The sequence below is a fragment of the Chiloscyllium punctatum genome, chromosome 17 (genome assembly GCF_047496795.1).
Source record: "Chiloscyllium punctatum isolate Juve2018m chromosome 17, sChiPun1.3, whole genome shotgun sequence".
NCBI lineage: Eukaryota > Metazoa > Chordata > Chondrichthyes > Orectolobiformes > Hemiscylliidae > Chiloscyllium > Chiloscyllium punctatum.
The window spans coordinates 93,983,546-94,003,432 of record NC_092755.1 but is presented as its reverse complement, the minus strand read 5'-3'; the positions used below and the strand labels follow the sequence as shown (position 1 = coordinate 94,003,432).

Below are 19,887 nucleotides of genomic sequence, written 5' to 3'. Positions count from 1 at the left end.
TGTCCATGAAAAGTAGATGTTCTCCCAATGACCCTGCAAACTGTGGAACAATGCTGAAGGCTTCAGATCAGTGGTGGGCAAGTTGTTGGAGGAAACACCTGAGGGACAGGATGTACATGTATTTGGAAAGGCAAGGACTGATTAGGGATAGTCAACGTGGCTTTGTGCATGGGAAATTATGTCTCACAAACTTGATTGTGTTTTTTTGAAGAAATAACAAAGGATTTTTGCAAGGTTTCTGAAGGTTTGTAGCTCAGGTTGAGGTTTAGGGTGTAGGTTTGCTCGCTGAGCTGTAGGTTTGATATCCAGACGTTTCATTACCTGACTAGGTAACATCATCAGTGGCGACCTCCAAGTGAAGCGAAGCTGTTGTCTCCTGCTTTCTATTTGTATGTTTGTCCTGGATGGGGTTCCTGGGGTTTGTGGTGATGTCATTTCCTGTTAATTTTCTGAGGAGTTGATAGATGGTATCTAGATCTATGTGTTTGTTTATGGTGTTGTGGGTGGAGTGCCAGGCCTCCAGGAATTCTCTGGCATGTCTTTGTTTAGCCTGTCCCAGGATAGATGTGTTGGCCCAGTTGAAATGGTGGTTTCAGAAATGACAGCCAGACTACTAAGACCCCTCGGAATCATAATAGTACACAAGCTCACTAACACCCTCAAATAAAAACTAACAAACTTAAAAGACCCAGTACAAACCATGGTCAAAACCAACGTCATCTACAAAATTCCATGCAAGGACTGCCACAAACACTACGTAGGACAAACAGGAAGAAAGTTAGCCACCAGCATACATGAACACCAGCTAGTCACAAAAAGACACGACCCTCTCTCCCTCGTAGCCTTAGACACTGATGAAATAAACCACCATTTCGACTGGGACAACACATCTATCCTGGGACAGGCTAAGCAAAGACATGCCAGAGAATTCCTAGAGGCCTGGCACTCCAACCACAACACCATAAACAAACACATAGATCTAGATACCATCTATCAACTCCTCAGAAAACAAACAGGAAATGACATCACCACAAACCCCAGGAACCCCATCCAGGACAAACATATAAATAGAAAGCAGGAGACAACAGCTTTACTTCACTTGGAAGTCGCCACTGATGATGTTACGTAGCCAGGTAATGAAACGTCTGGATATCAAACCTACAGCTCAGCGAGCAAACCTACACCCATAACAAAGGATTGATGAGGGCAGAGTGGAGGGCATGACCTATATGGACTTCAGTGAGGTGTTCGACAAGGGAGACTGGTTAACAAGGTTAGATCTCATGGAATATAGGGAGAACTAGCCATTTGGATACAGAACTGGCTCCAAAGTAGAAGACAGTGGGTATTTGTGGAGGGCTGTTTTTCAGACTGGAGGCCTGTGACCAGTAGAATGCCACAAGGATCGATGCTGGGTCCACTACTTTTCATCATTTATATATATGATTTAGATGTGAGCATAAGAAGTACAGTTAGTAAGTTTGCAGATGACACCAAAATTGGAGGTGTAGTGCACAGTGAAGAAGGTTACCTCAGATTACAATGCGATCTTGATCAGATGGGCCAAGTGAGAAGTGGCAGTTGGAGTTTAATTTTGATAATTTTGAGGTGCTGCATTTTGGGAAAGCAAATCTTAGCAGGACTTATACACTTAATGGTAAGGTCCTAGGGAGTGTTGCTGAACAAAGAGACTTTGGAGTGCAGGTTCATAGCTCCTTGAAAGTGGAGTCGCAGGTAGATGGGATAGTGAAGGCAGCATTTGGTATGCTTTCCTTTATTGGTCAGAGTATTGGGTACAGGAGTTGGGAGGTAATGTTGCAGCTGTACAGGACATTGGTTTGGCCACTTATGGAATATTGCGTGCAATTCTGGTCTCCTTCCTACCAGAAGGATGTTGTGAAACATGAAAGGGTTCAAAAAAGATTTACAAATATATTGCCAGGTTTGGAGGTTGAATAGGCTGGGACTGTTTTCCCTGGAGCGTTGGAGGCTGAGGGGTGACCATATAGTGGTTTATTAAATCATGAGGGGTATGGATAGGATAAAAAGACAAGGTCTCTTCCCTGGGGTGTGGGAGTCTAGAACTAGAGGGCATAGGTTTAGGGTGAGAGGGGAAAGATATAAAAGAGCCCTAAAGAGGGAAACATTTTCATGCAGATGGTGGTACATGTATGGAATGAGCTGCCAGAGGAAATGATGGAGGCTGGTAGAATTGCAGTATTTAAAAGACATCTGGATGGGTATATGAATAGGAAGAGTTTGGAGGGGTATGAGCCGGGTGCTGGCAGATGGGACTAGATTGGGTTGTGATATCTGGTCGGCATGGGCGAGTTGGACCGAAGGGTTTGTCTCCGTGCTACATCTCTATGATTCCAATGGATTTAATTCCAGCCTAAACATTTGCATCACAGATATTAGACAGTCAGACAGGACAGACTGTTGGAGTTGGTAAGACTAGAGGCAAAGTGGCAAGGGAAGGTTGATGAAGGCTCAACAAAGCAATAGCTAATATCAACATTCTATGCTTTATTTAAACTATTATTAGTTTCTTTATGATTAGACTTGTGACTCAAAGGGTGAATGTATTACACAAAGGGTAACACACTGATGAAACACCATACACAGCGTAACAGTCCACAATCTGTTATATACTATACATAAAGGAATATACAAACTAGACTATGCAATATACTGCACAGTCCACAGTTTTATAACATATAATATGGGAACTTCAATCAGATTTATATAATGTCAACATCTGGTACAGGGGTTTGCACTCATCACTGACTTTTTGATGAAATGAATTTAAAAGTTTCTTGCACTCCTGTCATTGCATTATATTTGACTGAGGTCAGCTCAGTAGAAGAAAACAAAAAATCTCATTATTCACATCTGTACTGCCACCTTAATATCTATTCCCAGTATTGTGTCATTAGGAATGAAACTAACATTTCCCTGAATTCAGCCCCTTTCCCCACCTTAGTGTTACTTATGGGAAAAATTGCCCTGATTTGAGTTGAATAGGCAATTTTTAATGCTTTTACACACCATATCTCATCATATTTACATTATTTGTACGTTAAAAAAGTCTTCAATCTAAGCCATATCAAAATAAGTTGCACTTTTTTGGCACAAAGCCCCAACATATATCTGTAAGACCATAAGATGTAGGAGCAGAAAGTAGGCCATTCGGCCCATTGACACTTCTCCACCATACAATCATTGCTGATAAGTTTTTCAACCCCATTCTCCTTCCTTCTCCCTGTAACCCTTGATTTCCTTCAAAATCAAGAACCCATCCATTTCTGTCTTAAATGTACTCATTGACCTGGCCTCCTCGGCCTTCTGTGGCAATGAATTCCATAGATTCACCATTCATTAGCTGAAGAAGTTTCTTCTCATCTCCATTCTAAGGGGTCTTCCTTTTACTCTTAAGGCTGTGCCCTCAGCTCCTAGTTTCTCCTGCTAATGGAAACATAGCCTCCCACATTTACCAATTTCAAGCTGTTCACGCTGTCCTCATTGAACATGGGATAATAATTGCTGGTTAATATCTACATTTGTGCAGGTCAAACAAACTACTATTTTGTTTTTTTTCTCCAAATGAAAATAGTAATACCAGTGAAATCAACTGCAACAAAGTCTTATGTCTGTGTGACTCTCAGTTACTCTCATTGTCTCTTAACTGCTGTTTTTGAATGGTAGGCTGGAGTTTTGGTTCCCAATGGGATTAGATTTGGAAGTGGGTGAGAGCCAAGATGGACTATTTTTGAGCAGGTGGGATTGGGGGCCAGCAAAACCACTCTCCCACATGTGGCAGATAGTAAATTGTACTCAGCAAGAGGCTAATCAGGGCCAATTAGACATTCTAGTGACATTCAAGTTCCCTCTGACTGCGGATACCAGTTTAAGCATCTGAAGGAGACTTTCCTGGTGGCAATCTATTGGAATCAATGGTTTAGGCTACAGGTCATCCCTGCTTGCCTGAGTTCAGGAGCAGTCGTACACAAACTTTGGGCGGCACAGTGGTTAGCACTGCTGCCTTGCAGCACCAGAAACCCGGGTTCAATTCCCACCTCAGGCGACTGTGTGTGGAGTTTGCACATTCTCCCCGTATCTGCATGGGTTTCCTCTGGGTGCTCCGGTTTCCTCCCACAGTCCAAAAATGTACAGGTTAGGTGAACTGGCCATGCTAAATTGCCCGTAGTGTTTGATGTAGGGGAATGGGTCTGGGTGGGTTGCGCTTTCGCGGGTTAGTGTGGACTTGTTGGGCTGAAGGGCCTGTTTCCACACTGTAAGTAATCTAAAATATCTAATCCTGCAGAGAATCTAATCAGCCCCCCAACAACCAGCACCACAATTGCTGCGTAACCCATTTTCTTAATTAAAGGTATTAAAAGATTGGAAAAATGGTTTCTCCACTTTAAAGCCCCTCTCTTTCTTTCTTTCCTTTACTGTCTGCTGCTCTTTTCAATTTAGAAGGCCATTCTTTGCCACTCATGCTTTGTGAAATCTCCCCCTATCCTTCACTGGATGGTGAATCTCTTTCCTGAAAATCCCACCAAATGACTGTTCTACCTCAGATACAAGTTTTGTGGGGTTTCAACTTTGCTTTCCCCCCAACTGTAAAATCTAGCCTGCAATCATGTATCAATAGTATGCTGCAACAAATCACAATTACAGTCTTGTCATTCTTTCTGGATTGGAGTGTATTAGCTGGGATGAGAGGTTGGACAAGCTTAGATTGTTTCACTGGAGTGTCGGGGGCTGACAGCAAGTTATAGAAGTATATAAAATTATGAAGGACGTGGATAGTCAGAGTCTCTTTTCTAGGGTGCAAATGCCAAATACTAAGGGGTGTAGGTTTAAAGTGAGAGTGGATAAGTTTTATGGAGATCTGTGAGGAAAGTGTTTTTACACAGAAGATAAAAACACCAGGGGAGTTGTTAGAAGCAGATATGATAGCAAAATTTAAGAGACATTTAGATAAGCACAAGAACAGGCTGAGAATAGAGGGATAGTGACCATGTGCAGACAGATGGGATTATTTTAGAATAGCATATTGGTTAGCAAGACATGGTGGACTGATGGGGCTGTTCTGTTCTAGGGTCTATACTATGGAGTGTTACACTGACCGTTTCTGTCACCAAGAAGGTTAATAGTGTAATGGTATTTTTAGAGGGACTGTGGACCCTGTCAGTAATCAGGATGGTATATAATAAAGAACAGAGGAGGGTCAGAGAGTACAGCTACCCTATTAAAAGACTGAGTGGAGAAAGGAGACAATATAAAACCATAAATTTCACAGCTAGTCGCATAAGCAGAGAATAGGAATACAGGTGTAAGTATAAAGTCCATGACTAAGGTTTTACTGCTGTGATGGAGCCCCATTGATGGTCGGAATCCAACTTCTTTCAGGCATTGTGAATCCACCAGTCTGTAAGAAAAGTAGTAAAATCAACATAATCCTCTAGCTTCAAAAAACAGTGCAAGGGGAGGATTCCAACTTGGTCACTTGTTAGCATTCTGTTGTTACAAATGTGTTTCCTTTTGTTTCATCTAGAATTTTTCATTAGAACTCCATCTTCATTGTCTGTGCACTTTCAACAAAAAGAAGAAAACTGGTTACTATCCTCTCATTTGTGCTGAGGTCGATGTTTTGATTAAATTGTGTCAGTGCTTGGAATTATTTTAATGTAGGTATTGGTAGGTAATAATTAAGTGGCAGAGTGAACCGGAATATTGCCTCTGGAAATTAGTATTCAAGTTGAATGTAGAATGAAGTGCTTAAAGTTTCTTGTCTCTGATGGCAGAAAAAATGCTATTTAAAGTAAATTTTAAATAATCACAACCCAATTAGTGGATTTAGACCAGAACTGGGAGGTCAGTGAGTAAGAACACTATTTGATGAGAAATTGAACTGCATAGATCAGAAAATACAAAGTTCAGCCTCAAATCTGAGCTGCATGTTGCTGATTGCCATAGATGTTAGTAGTGGACACTGGCTTCAAAATTCTCAGCTTGGGGTTTGTTGTGAGAATGTGTATCGGGTATGACCAAGTAGGGAAAGAGTTAAGTTTTGTGAAACAAGAGGTTCAGCTAAGCATGACTCAGATCAGATAGGAACTTGCAGTTAGCAATGGGGTGCTGGAGGCAATGGTAATGCGTTAACAGGATGGAAAAGCATTTATTATATAGAGCCATTTAACAATATTAGAAGCATTCAGTATGTAAGATCAGTCTAACAAGGTGAAAAATATTCATTATGCAAAACCAGTTAAGGCTTCATTGTGTAACAAAGATGGTTTAATCTTTACTATTGACACTTGCTGATTGTAATGGTCACTCAATCAATATGTATGTTGCCTTATCTGGATGCTCCTCCCTGTAAAATGACTATATAGTTTATTAAGAAACTGCTGTTTGGGAGAGATCATGAACTCCTAACTCTGCGCACGTGGGCGATCATTCTGTCTCCCTCCAGAGCTCGGAATAATAATGAAAGAGGTAAAGCTATTCTGTGTCTCTGAATGTTTTGCTTTGGCTGAGGGGGGAGATCATTGTGTTTAAGCGAGGCTCGAGCTCTCTCTGTTTAAGTGAGCTTCGAGTTCTCTGTGTTTAAGTGGGATTTGAGTTCTGTGTTTAATTGGACTTTGAGCCCCCATGAGGAGTAAAGTGAGAAAGGGGTTAAAGCCCCCTAGTGGTGAAATTTGAGGCTCTGCGAGTCTTTGTTCTGGGGGAAGAGAGTGGCTTGGATTGCGGCGCCATGTGGTCTGCTGCAAGGGCTTTCTCTTTTTATAAGCGTAATTTCAGTGAGAGGATACAAAAAAATGAGAAAATGCTGAAATTAAGGTTGTACTAATACTTGGGTTGAAAAAGGAAAGTTTCGATGTAAGTTATGCCATGCTGAGTGTTTGAAGTTTAAAGATTTTGGTATGTTAAAATACTGGTTCAGAAAGTCCTTTTCAGTAACCGTTTTGCCTTGTTTGAATCAGGACCTCAATTCAATTTTGTGAGCTATGTAATGGGACAGATTTTGTTTTTACATTGAAACTGTACATTACATCCTTTTTTAAATGATCAAACTTGTAACCTTAAAACAAATTGATTGAGTGCCTTGAGCCCCTGATTTGTTTGAAATTCTACAGTGCCTGTTTAAAAGAAAAGTTGGGTCAGTGGTCATGCTTTAGCCAGATAAGAGTATTGTATTAAAATATCTTTGCTGCTGTGATTTTAATGCAGTGTTCACAAAAAGAAGAGTGCATTTTGAGTTTGATGTTTTATTAAGATTTTCTAGAGAATATCAGAACTTGAGGCTGTGTTGTTTATATTATGTTAATTATTGTTCAGACTTCATTGGTCCTGTTCATATTGCAAATTCAAAGAATGTTGATCTCTACCAAAGTTGCCACTGTAAATTTGACTGTTTTATTTGGGAAGTTTCATTTGGAGAAAATGTTTTAAATATTCTGCATTTGTTTCCCATAAATATTTGAGATTTAAATCTGAACTGAAACTGCCTCTTCACTTGCTCAAGCACAGAAAACATTTTGTTGTTTTCTTGCTGTCCCAGACTTTTGAAATATTTTTCTTGATAAGTTTCACATTAGCCAAGAATCAATTTGTTAAAGGAAAATAATTTTTGAATGACCTGAATGGGGTCCCCCGAGGATTCGATTTTAGGACCATTGATTGTTGTTTATAACTGACTGAATTGTTTAGGCAGTACAGTTTAGAAGTTTATGGATAGTATAAAACTTGATAATGTCATAAACAGTGAACAAAGTAACAGACTTCAAGATGACTGAGAATGTTGAAATAGGCAGACACAATTTAATCTAGTTAAATGTGTGACTGTCTTCAGACTGATAGCCACCTTGGCAAGGAATGAGAGAGGAAATGCAGAGATACTTTCAGCGGCTAACATTGTTTCTAGAGTTTCTCCATTCACAGGTAAAGCACATCTTCAGACCACTGCCCACCCCTTCACAAACTGATCCAACAGATTCAATCAGCTCCCCAGTCATAAGCATGAAAAGTGAAGAAACTAACAACAGTGAAGAGGAGATAAGTACACTTTTTGTTAGTGATCTTCCTATGGACATTAAACCACATGAGCTTTACCTTGTCTTTTGATTTAAGGGATATGATGGTTCACTGATCAAGCTAACACTACAACAGCCTTTTGGCTTTGTTACATTTAACAGCACAGAGGGAGCAGAAGCAGCAAAGAATGCTGCATTCACATAGCCTGCAGCTACTGCACTGCACACTCCGATGTGCTGGTATCCTCCATCTGATGCTTCTCCAGAAGGATGGAAGTCTCGTCAGTTTTGTGAAGCATTTAACTGCTCTTATTTAAGAATTCAGATTTTTCTGTGGAGTGATTGCAGAAGGGCAGATTGAATTTTGTTTTCAGGTTGGACTTTACTTAAAAAAGATTTGAAGAACTGGCTCATTTTCACTTGACTTGGAGGGGATGGAGTAGTCACTAAAGACTGTGGATTTAAGAACTTTACTGATGAATTTTTTCCACATGGGAGGATTCTTCAAAATCTATTTACTGTAATGACTGGTAATTTTTGTTGTTATAATCACTGCATGTTGTGTATCAAAGACTTACTTAAATACTGGCTGTCAGAGCCTTATGAAAGCTGATAATGCCATGAGTTATCATGAAATGATAAAAAGGAGGGAATGATAATGTGAACCAGGTATGGACAGGTAGGGAAAGAGTTAGGTTTTGAATTTTGTGAAACAAGAGGTTCAGCTGAGCATGACTCAGATCAGATAAGAACAGATAAGAACTTGCAGTTAACAATGGGGTAATGGGTTAACAAGGTGGAAAAGCATTCATTATGTAGAGCCATTTAACAATATTAGAATAATTCAGTATGTAAGGTCAGTTTAACAAGGTGAAAAGTATTCATTATGCGATGCCAGTTAAGGATAAGAACGTTCATTGTGTAACAGCAGATGGTTTAATCTTTAGTATTGACACTCACTGATTGTAACAGTCACCCAATCAATATGTATGATGCCTTATCTGGATGCTCCTCCCTGTAAAATGACTATATAATTCATTAAGAAACTGCTGTTGGAGAGAGAAGACGACAAATTCATGTCTCTGTGCACGTGGGTGATCGTTCTCTCTCCCTCCATGGCCCGGAATAAATCTGAGCGTTTTGCTTCAACAGAGGGGGGAAAATGGGACAACAGTTGGAAATCAGCCTGTGTTTCTACTTTTTATCATTATTCACTGACTCCTATTGGAAGTGCATCTAAGTAGACATTGGGCAGGAAGAAAGTTGTGATCCCTCCATTACTGAGCAATTTGATGGCATTCATGGGCTTGGGTGATATGCGAAAGAGTCATCTGGCCAAAGTAACAGAACTCTTCTGGTACTGGGATGTTGTTTCCCAGCATAAGTCACCATCTTCAGATAAGGAAGAAAAATAAAGCTGCCAGACGAGGTGGAGGCTAGTACAATTATAATATTCAAAAAGCATCTAGATGGGCATATGAATAGGAAGGGTTTAAAGGGATATGGGCCAAATGCTCGCAAATGGGACATATTAATTTTGGATATCTGGTCAATATGGTTGAGTTGGATTGAGGGTCTGTTTCCATGCTGTATACCTCCATGACTCTGAGATAATTCAGAAATGTCCAAATTCAGAATTATATTAATGCTTATTTGTATTATTTCTTGTTATGCCTGTTGCATTTCCTACTGCATTAATTTAAGTGAATATAATCACAACTGACTGGAGGAGCAGTTAAAGTTCCATCATTTTTTCATTCTGTTTGGAATCTATCCCAACTGCCCAAGAGGCTGTTCTCTTGGAATATGAACCGTATCCATGTTCTGAATTCTATATTTGACAGACTAGTTTCGCTTCGGCAAATTTGTTTCATCAATACCATTACTTGAAGCCTGCTGGCATTTGTCTTTAAACATTCTGTTCAGTTCACCAAGGTGGCTGGCTGCTGGTTGACACTCTTCATATTTTCTGATCTCTGTGAGCTGAAGGCCATCACGTCTTTAACTTTGTAGGTAATGCTACTGAGCAGCCAGAGGAGGGTGTATCGTCATGTACAGCAGTCACGGTGCTAGGTTCAATCACTAGAAATTAATTCAGAGATTAACAGAGTGAAATGTAAGATTGTACGAGCATCTCACATAAGAAGCTGTAAGTACTAAACAGGTCATAATTCATGAAGCATAGATGGGTGGTGAGCAATTGGCCTCCTTTCTAAACACTCATTTGTTGAACTGAAGGAAAACAAATCATAAGATGTATTACAGGAAACTGAATGGATTGACAAGATCGGCACACACTTTTAAGACCATGTCACTGCATATAACAGAGTTCCCAAAGCGAGAGTCAGGATCCCAAATGGAGTTGCCAGCTGAAACATTGGGGTCATTAGCTCTGATGCAGCAGTGGCTACTCTAGAGCTCTGATCAAGTTATATTAGCCATGCTCCCCTTCTAACAGGCTGCTGATGTCACAAACTACATCTCCACACCCCACCCCAAGCTCCCCTGACGACTTATAATAAATTTCAAGCCTCAGAGTAGGGTCACAGTGGGGAAACGTTTGTGAAGTATGAAATACATCAGGGTTGGGTGGCACCGTGGGTTAAACATTGGCCTTTCATGTCTGCAGCTCAAGTTTAGCAATCCCATGTAAATTAGTTTGAGCAGATTGAATCATGTGCTAATTGCCAAGTTGACATTAATTTGGTATCAAATTGACACACATTCAGATTATAGGCCTACAGTTATGGGAAGTGAAAAATGACACACTGGTACAGTGAGGGTGAGGTTTGGTGTGAGGCATATTGTTGAAATGGGACAAAGAACTGTCTGGAGCTTAGGTAGAATCGCTGCAGTTGCACCTGGGGAATTGATCTGAAGGATTGAAGGGTGACATATGTAACATCTTCAACTAGAGAAGTGGTGAATGATAAACCACAAATGATAGGTTGGTTTATCTTATTTTGACGTGGAAATGCCGGTGTTGGATTAGTGCAGAATGAAAGTTGTGAACATTTAGGTGGGCAGTGAGCATGAAATAGTAAAGAAAATCATGATTAAGTAAATTTAATTAAAATGCTTTGAAATGATTAAATAGACCAGAATTTTACAGTTCCCTGTAGGAGATGGGTTTGCCTTCCCAAATCACCCGCCACAAGTGCTGCTTCCTATTGGGGTAAATCCTGACAGATCACTTTGCTCGGGCCTTGGGTGGAGAAGAAGCTGGTATCACTGACCCGCTTCTACATTAGCCATTCCCTCCTCACATTCCCTCTGCCTGGATGTTCCCTCCTTTTCATCATGTTATCCAAACCCACCTTCTCACACCACCTTCAGTCTTCCTCTCCCAAACCAACCATGATACCTGACATCTAGCTGGTCTTGGAGTCTCTGACACTTAGATGGGTGGAATTGCTTGCTGTGTCAAAAATGGACACCACTCAAATTGGCACAGTTGGGATTGGCCAGCAATTCTGAGGTGCCCCCTCTAGCCAGATAAAGCCTCCAATGTTGTTGAATGCCTGTGGAACCATCCTGATTAGCAGAGATTTGACTCTTTGAGTGGTGGGACAGGAAAACCCATCAGCTGGAGTGGTTTGCCCTTATAATTAGGAGTAATATATTTAAACAAACATTAGGTTGCTAGGAAACCTGAAGGCATATACAGATGACTGCAGAAAGATATGAACAGCATACCAAAGCTGACAGAGACAGCAAAGGCATGTATATGCAGATATAAAGAAATATATTTTGGGAAAAAGAGGAGTAAGGTGGAAGAACAATAGGCACGAGTTGGAGATGTGGATGGCCAATGGCATTCTGGACAGTCTTCATTGAGGAATTGACTAAACACAAGAAAGTTCTGCTAAAGTACACAATATTTAAATTATAGTTGCTGTAATGGACACCTCATTATTGAAGAGATGTTACAGTAATTATAATTATACCGTAAAGCGTCAGATAAATGGTAAAAGGTAAAGTTGCTGTAGTCTTACCAGATCACAGGGCTGTTTTTCTCATTAGAGAGACAGAGAGAGAGAGAGAGAGAGCGAGAGCTGGTGGTGGTTTAACCTGAGGGTCACCATATCACAGGCAAGGGGAAAAGTTAAGAAGGAATGTCCTTTATGGTAACTTCAGCCACTGTAGCAATTGAACACACAAACTGTTGGCATCACTCTGCATCAGAAACCACCTATATAGCCAACTGAACAAAACCAATCCCTTCAGATAAATGACATCAAGACAATCAAGTCATAATTAAGAGGAAAAGTTAAAAATGTTATTTCACAAACTGGTTAAAGGGAAATCTAACAGAGTTTGTAATGCATTCTGGAAGATCTGAAGGGGATAAATACTGAAAATTATTTTCACTGATTGCCTCGCCAATTATAAAGTTGCAAGTGGGCGGCACGGTGGCAGTGGGCGGCACGGTGGCACAGTGGTTAGCACTGCTGCCTCACAGCGCCTGAGACCCGGGTTCAATTCCCGCCTCAGGCGACTGACTGTGTGGAGTTTGCACGTTCTCCCCGTGTCTGCGTGGGTTTCCTCCGGGTGCTCCGGTTTCCTCCCACAGTCCAAAGATGTGCAGGCCAGGTGAATTGGCCATGCTAAATTGCCCATAGTGTTAGGTAAGGGGTAAATGTAGATGTAGGGGTATGGGTGGGTTACGCTTCAGCGGGGCGGTGTGGACTTGTTGGGCCGAAGGGCCTGTTTCCACACTGTAAGTAATCTAATCTAATTATCACCAAGGAAATAAATAGGTATGGGGATTTTTTAAAGGATAATTAAAACATGAGTTGCTACAATTAGTGTCCACTGTGGCCAGAAGTGCCTTCTTCTCTCATGTAATGTCAGTGATTCAGTATGTGTTAGAGGAGCACTCAGTTGTTAATGAAAGCTTCAGCAATTCAACCTTACCATTGATTTGGATGTCAGGGTGCTGGCGTGTAAATTTGACGGTGGTTATGGAAGAAGCACAGCCCATTAGAGTCAGAGTTGGATGCAAAGCCACTTTTTCAGCACAATTCGGAGTGAAACCACAGAAAAGTTTAACTCAGTGACTATCTCCTGGATGTTTCTCAAAGTACATGCAGCCAGTTTGTCATATTCCAATCATCCAACATACAGCTGATTTAAAAAAATCCTGCGTCAAAGTTTCTCATTGATTGGGTGAACTGAAGCAGTGTTCCTACCCAAATTTGTATTAAAGAAATTATTCTGGGCTAGCTTTATGAAAAGTATTTTAAGAAATCCATGTGAATGTTTCCCCAACAATTTCTCCCCTTATTTGGTTCCAAGAATGGAAATGGCTGCATTTAATATGATTTAGACTGCAAATCCTCATACAATATGATTAGCTCTCACATTACTCTCTCCCACTTTTTCTGAAAAACTGGAATTATTTCCCTGGTTCTCCACTTCTGGTCACCTCCTTTGTTGAATGTAACCCTCCACCTCCTGAGCATGTTTTTTTTCCCCAATTCCAGGTTTAGAACACTTCTTCCACTCTGTGCGAAATTATTGACCAAAAAAGGTATCTGGATGGGTATATGAATAAGAAGGTTTTAGAGGGATATAAGCCAAATGCTGGCAAATGGGACTAGATTAATTTAGGATATCTGGTCGGTATGGACGAAGTGACCGAAGGGTCTGCTTCCATGCTGTACACCTCTACGACTCCGTAAGTCATTGCTCTTTTGCTAGTTGCTTGCTGCCCAGAATCCTCATTCGCAGGTTTACCCTCCTTTCTGTTTACTTTGGAATAATTAATCATACACTGGCCCTTTACCAGGATAATTATTATAGTCACTAACTATTTAACCTGGAAATATTCCTATTGTTCTCTGGTTTCGGTTTCCGAGACATTTTACCGGGCTGTTGCCGCTGCTTCCTGACAATTAAGATCTTTCTTCTGCATATCCGGGAAAAGGGTTGTCCCTCTTGGTTAATCGGCACAGTGGTAGAATCCTTTCCCTCTTTGTTTGCCTACCCAGAGATATTTTTCACGATCGGTTTCATACTGGTTAAAGACTCTGGTACGTCCAACGTACTTTCCTTTTCTCCGTTGTCTTTTTTTTTGCTGTAAATCGATGTTAATCCTCCATTTTTTTTTTCCAGAGATGAAAGCCGACAATAATTTGTTAAGAAAAATATAAATCTACTTTAACATTGCTTTATTCCGATTTTTGTCCATCCGCTCGCCTCCAGGATTCGCTTGCTTCCTGTCTCCGATCCCTCCTTTTTGGACGTTATTTCACCGCCTGAATTCAGCTGGTTTCCCGATCCACAAAACACTGCGATGGGTAACCGCGGCCGGTGTCGAGTGCACTGTGCTACCCAGGACTGGGGAGCGCTTTCTGCCCATCTCTGGGCTACAAGCCCACACTGAAAAACGGGGCTTTGACAATATGACCTCTCGCACTAACGGTTGCCTCCATTTAATAAAAAAAATCTTAAAACAAAAACATTGGTACCGAACGCTGGAAATGCGAAATTTAAAAAAAACAACTTTGAAAACCCGCAGTATGTCAGATATGGAGAAAGTCAACTTTTCGGGTTAAAGTTGACTCCTCTGCACAGATGTTGCCTCATCGGCCGAATATTTCCCAAGGTTTTTTTTGGTTTTTGTTTCTGTGATTGTCCTCAAACAGGAATGACAATACACCTGAACTCCCTCTCCCATTTTACAGAATAACGTAGGGAACTGTGTTTTCAATGCTTTATTTTTAAGAACCATACAAGTTGTTGTGATTCCCGTTGATTTACATACGCTGGTCGACGGGGTTTTATTTCCGATCTCCAGCATCCACAGTATTTAACGCAAATATTTAATCATTGCTCAGGTTTCCGGTTGCTTGTCCAGCAAATCCCATAACGTCCCTTATTTTCACAACGTGAAATGATTACATAGACTATCCAGCCGAAAGAGTAGGTTCTAGCCTGATCGCGAAACTTCAGGTTCATCTTTGATTCCTCGACACTAAATCAGGTTAGACACCAAATTCTAAAATGGGTACAGTCATGCACTCCAGAACTATTTTCCTCAACTCGTCTCACGTATAAAGGCCCCTGTTCTAATTCCATTACCCACATGTGAAATCCCTTCACCTATGATTTTTTTCAAGCACAGCTTGCCTGATTTTCTAGAACTGAGGGAACAGGTGAGGTGAGAATATAAACATTAACTTACGTAAAACTATTCCATGCATCACTTAGCAGTTGGAAACAGATTGAAGGTGAGTTGAGGCAATCACTCGTCCCATTTCTTCGCAGCACATTAAACATTCCCCCAATTTTTACTAAACAGTAATCATCTCACTGTAGGTCAGAAGAAGTGTCATCTTCACCAAAGAAAATCATAGGCCCTTTGGTTCTACAATTGCACACCAGCCCTCTGAAGAGTAACCCACCTAGACCCATTCCCCCAACCCTGTATTTACCCCTGCCTAATACAACTAACCTACACATCTCTGAACACTAGGTGAATTGGCTGAGGTAAATTGCCCATAACCTGCATATCTTTGGACTATGGGAGGAAACCAGAGCACCCACGCAGCCACTGGGGAGAATGTGCAAACTTCACACAGGCAGTTGCCAGAGACTGGAATCAAACCTGGGTCCCTGGAGCTGAGGCAGCAGTGCTAACCATTGGGGCATCATGGTGGCTCAATGTATGGATTTTCTAGGGAAAGTTGTGTAACAACCATTTGAAATAATCACATTAGTGACTCAAATGTTTTGATATCATCGCAATTTGGAATGCAGTCTTAATGCAATTTTAGTCTGAGAAACAACTTCCATTTCACAATATATGCATTGTTAATCTTGCATTCTTACTTTCTTTGGTCAGGTGACAATTTGCTGATTTCAGCTGTTAGGCCCAGCAAATTGTCCTCACCAGTGAATAAGGTGGATTTTTAAAAAACTAGGCATCATTAGTGCCCCACTTGCTCAATTCTAGCCCTACATTCCACCAGCCACTTGTTCTTGAAAGAACTTACTACTCTCAGGTATCTGCCAAAAATAAAAAAACCCTTGTGTCTATGCCACCTTTAAGAGGCTGCTGTGATTCTGGTCAAACACTAGCATTCCAAACCCATCCTGCTCAGTTGTTCCAAAAATATTAGAGAAGGGAAAAACAAAGCCACAATTCTCTGGCAAGGATCTGGAGGTCCTAGTGGATGGGTAATGTGGTTTGTGTGGTGGGTGCACACTTCCTGGAGTACGTGTGTGTGTGTGTGTGTGTGTGTGTGTGTGTGTGTGTGTGTGTGTGTGTGTGTGTGTGTGTGGGGGGGGGGGGGGGGGGTAAGAGAGAGACACTTTCTGGAGGACTGAGGCATGCCACCAGCCCCCGGCAGCCTGGTCCAAGGTCTCCACCCCAGTCAGTCCTACTTCTACTGTCTTGAGGAACAGTGAGCAGTACAGAAAGGTCAAAGACCTCTGCTGGAAGCCAGAGTTTAGATCAGAGCAGTGCTGGTTTCCAGCATCTGCAGTCCTCACTTTTGCCTAGTTGATTTTAACCTTACTGCGAATCCTCTTGCAAGGATGCCTACCTTGAAGTTGTTCTCCTCTCTCCACAAGAATCTCAGTGAGTCTCTCTCTCTCTCTCCCTGTGCAACCCCCCAGGTCATCTCCTCTGCCCTGAAGCTCTTCAACCATGTACTGAAACAGACGCGTTCACCTAGTGTACTCTTTGCTACCTTCTCTCCAGCCCCACCTCCATCCATTTATCTCTCCAGCCTGAAGGCTTCCTGCCTTTATTCCTGATGAAGGGCTTTTACCAGAAATGTCGATTTTCCTGATCCTCAGATGCTGCCTGACCTGCTGTGCTTTTCCAGCACCCCACTGATCTAAACTCTGGTTTCCAGTATCTGCAGTCCTCACATTAAGCCCACTGACCAGATCATTCATCACACATCCCCTTCTAACCACTGGATGCAATGCTCTCATGTCTTACAAGGTTCCATTGAGATGGCCTTGGCAAAGAGAAAATGGACAGGTCCACCAGAAGGGATACCCTTGACCTGAGGAACAGTGTTCAGAGACCTCAAAAGGAAACATCAGCAAGGTTGTCTCCTGCATCCACCCATATCCTGGTGGGATAGTCAGATATATAGTGTTTTGCAGCACAAGCTGGTGAGCACCTCACTGTGACAGCTCTGCAGCTGGACAAGGCAGACCCCGGGCCACTGACACAAGGAGGTCTTCTGCATACCAGGGACCTGCTTAGCCTCAGGCAGCAGAGGACTCTATGGAGTCAACCATCAGGGACTTTGTAAGAATGCATACAGAAGCATTTGAGTAGCAAGCAAATGAGAGAGAAGGGAAATGGTTCTCATTGCTGCAGTCTGCAACATCTGGGCTATTATATGGGGGGCAGCTTCCTCAAGCATGTGGCAGTCTCCATGACTAGTTTGGTGGCTGTCATGGACAACCAGGTCCAGCACGCAGTCTGCTGTATACGCAGAGACCTACACTGCATCACTAGCCACTAGTCATTATGACTAAAGGAATGATAGGGAACCTTCCTCACAAGGTACAGCAGTGCCCAGACCATACAGAACCTCATCACCTCAGGAGATCTCCCACCCACAGCTTCCAACCTCATAGTCCGGGAACCCCTCACTGCCCGGTTCTACCTCCTTCCCAAGATCCACAAGCCTGACCATCCTGGCCGACCCATTGTCTCAGCATGCTCCTGCCCCACTGAACTCATCTCTATCTACCTTGACACTGTCCTATCCCCCCTAGTCCAGGAACTCCCCACATACGTTCGAGACACCACCCACGCCCTCCACCTCGTCCAAGACTTCCGTTTCCCCGGCCCCCAACGCCTTATCTTCACCGTGGATATCCAATCCCTCTACACCTCCATTCGCCATGACCAGCCCTCCGTTTTTTCCTCTCCAGACGTCCCCAACAGTACCCTTCCACTGACACACTCATTCGTTTGGCCGAACTGGTCCTCACCCTTAACAATTTCTCCTTTGAATCCTCCCACTTCCTCCAGACCAAAGGCGTAGCCATGGGCACACGTATGGGCCCCAGCTATGCCTGTCTCTTTGTTGGCTATGTAGAACAGTTGATCTTCCGTAATTACAGCGGCACCACTCCCCACCTCTTCCTCCGCTACATTGATGACTGCATTGGCGCCACCTCGTGCTCCCGCAAGGAGGTTGAGCAATTCATCAACTTCACCAACACATTCCATGCTGACCTTAAATTTACCTGGACTATCTCGGACACCTCGCTCCCCTTCCTGGACCTCTCCATCTCCATTAGTGACGACCGACTTGACACTGACATTTTTTACAAACCCACCGACTCCCATAGCGACCTGGATTACACCTCTTCCCACCCTATCTCTTGCAAAAATGACATCCCGTATTCCCAATTTCTCCACCTCCCAGGAGGACCAGTTCCACCATAGGACACACCAGATGGCCTCCTTCTTTAGAGACCGCAATTTCCCTTCCCACGTGGTTAAAGATGCCCTCCAACGCATCTCGTCCACATCCCGCACCTCCGCCCTCAGACCCCACCCCTCCAACCGTAACAAGGTCAGAACGCCCCTGGTGCTCACCTTCCACCCTACAAACCTTCGCATCAACCAAATCATCCGCCGACATTTCTGCCACCTCCAAAAAGACCCCACCACCAGGGATATATTTCCCTCCCCACCCCTTTCCGCCTTCCGCAAAGACCGTTCCCTCCGTGACTACCTGGTCAGGTCCACACCCCGCTACGACCCACCCTCCAATTCTGGCACTTTCCCCTGCCACCGCAGGAACTGTAAAACCTGCGCCCACACCTCCTCCTTCACCTCTATCCAAGGTCCCTAAAGGAGCCTTCCACATCCAAAGTTTAACCTGCACATCCACCAATATCATTTATTGTATCCGTTGCTCCCAATGTGGTCTCCTCTACATTGGGAGACTGGGCGCCTCCTAGCAGAGCGCTTTAGGGAACATCTCCGAGACACCCGCACCAATCAACCAAACCGCCCCGTGGCCCAACATTTCAACTCCCCCTCCCACTCTGCGAGGACATGGAGGTCCTGGGCCTCCTTCACCGCCGCTCCCTCACCACCAGACGCCTGGAGGAAGAACGCCTCATCTTCCGCCTCGGAACACTTCAACCCGAGGGCATCAATGTGGACTTCAACAGCTTCCTCATTTCCCCTTCCCCCACCTCATCCTAGTTTCAAACTTCCAGCTCAGTTACTGTCTCCTTGACTTGTCCAGACTTGTCCGACCTGCCTATCTTCTTTTCCACCTATCCACTCCACCCTCTCCTCCTTGACCTATCACCTTCATCCCATCCCCCACTCACCCATTGTACTCTATGCTACTCTCTCCCCACCCCCACCCTCCTCTAGCTTATCTCTCCACGCTTCAGGCTCACTGCCTTTATTCCTGATGAAGGGCTTTTGCCCGAAACGTCGATTTCGCTGCTCGTTCGATGCTGCCTGAACTGCTGTGCTCTTCCAGCACCACCAATCCAGTATTTGGTTTTCAGCATCTGCAGTCGTTGTTTTTACCAGTGTGCAGGAAGCACCTAGCCAAAGAAGCCATATATGGCTAATCAGAAGCCTTCTCTCAGAACTATCAGATGCAGCCAAGCCCTCAACCTTCACTCAGTCTGCCCCAATCAGACATGTAGTAGCTCAAGCCAAGAAGGATCCCTAGTCTTTGGCAGGGAGACCTGCGCATGTCTGGTCCATCTAAACAAGTGTTCCCAGGGTTCATTGTTAAACCATCTGCAATGGGAGGGACCATGCATTGGAGAACATAGATATTGAACTGAAATGCATTAGATCAAAATAAAGAGAGTACATTTAGTA

The 19,887-nt window shown here is 43.0% G+C and overlaps 1 long non-coding RNA gene across 1 annotated transcript; it reads right to left on the bottom strand.

The window, feature by feature from the left end:
• Nucleotides 1–1,184: 1,184 nt before the first annotated feature.
• LOC140488142 (uncharacterized) lies at nucleotides 1,185–14,464 on the bottom strand. The gene is made up of 3 exons (XR_011963002.1): nucleotides 12,963–14,464; nucleotides 9,926–10,127; nucleotides 1,185–5,600 (listed from the first exon to the last, which is right to left on the bottom strand). It is a non-coding gene; the product is annotated as an uncharacterized lncRNA (long non-coding RNA).
• Between the last annotated feature and the right edge of the window lie 5,423 nt (nucleotides 14,465–19,887).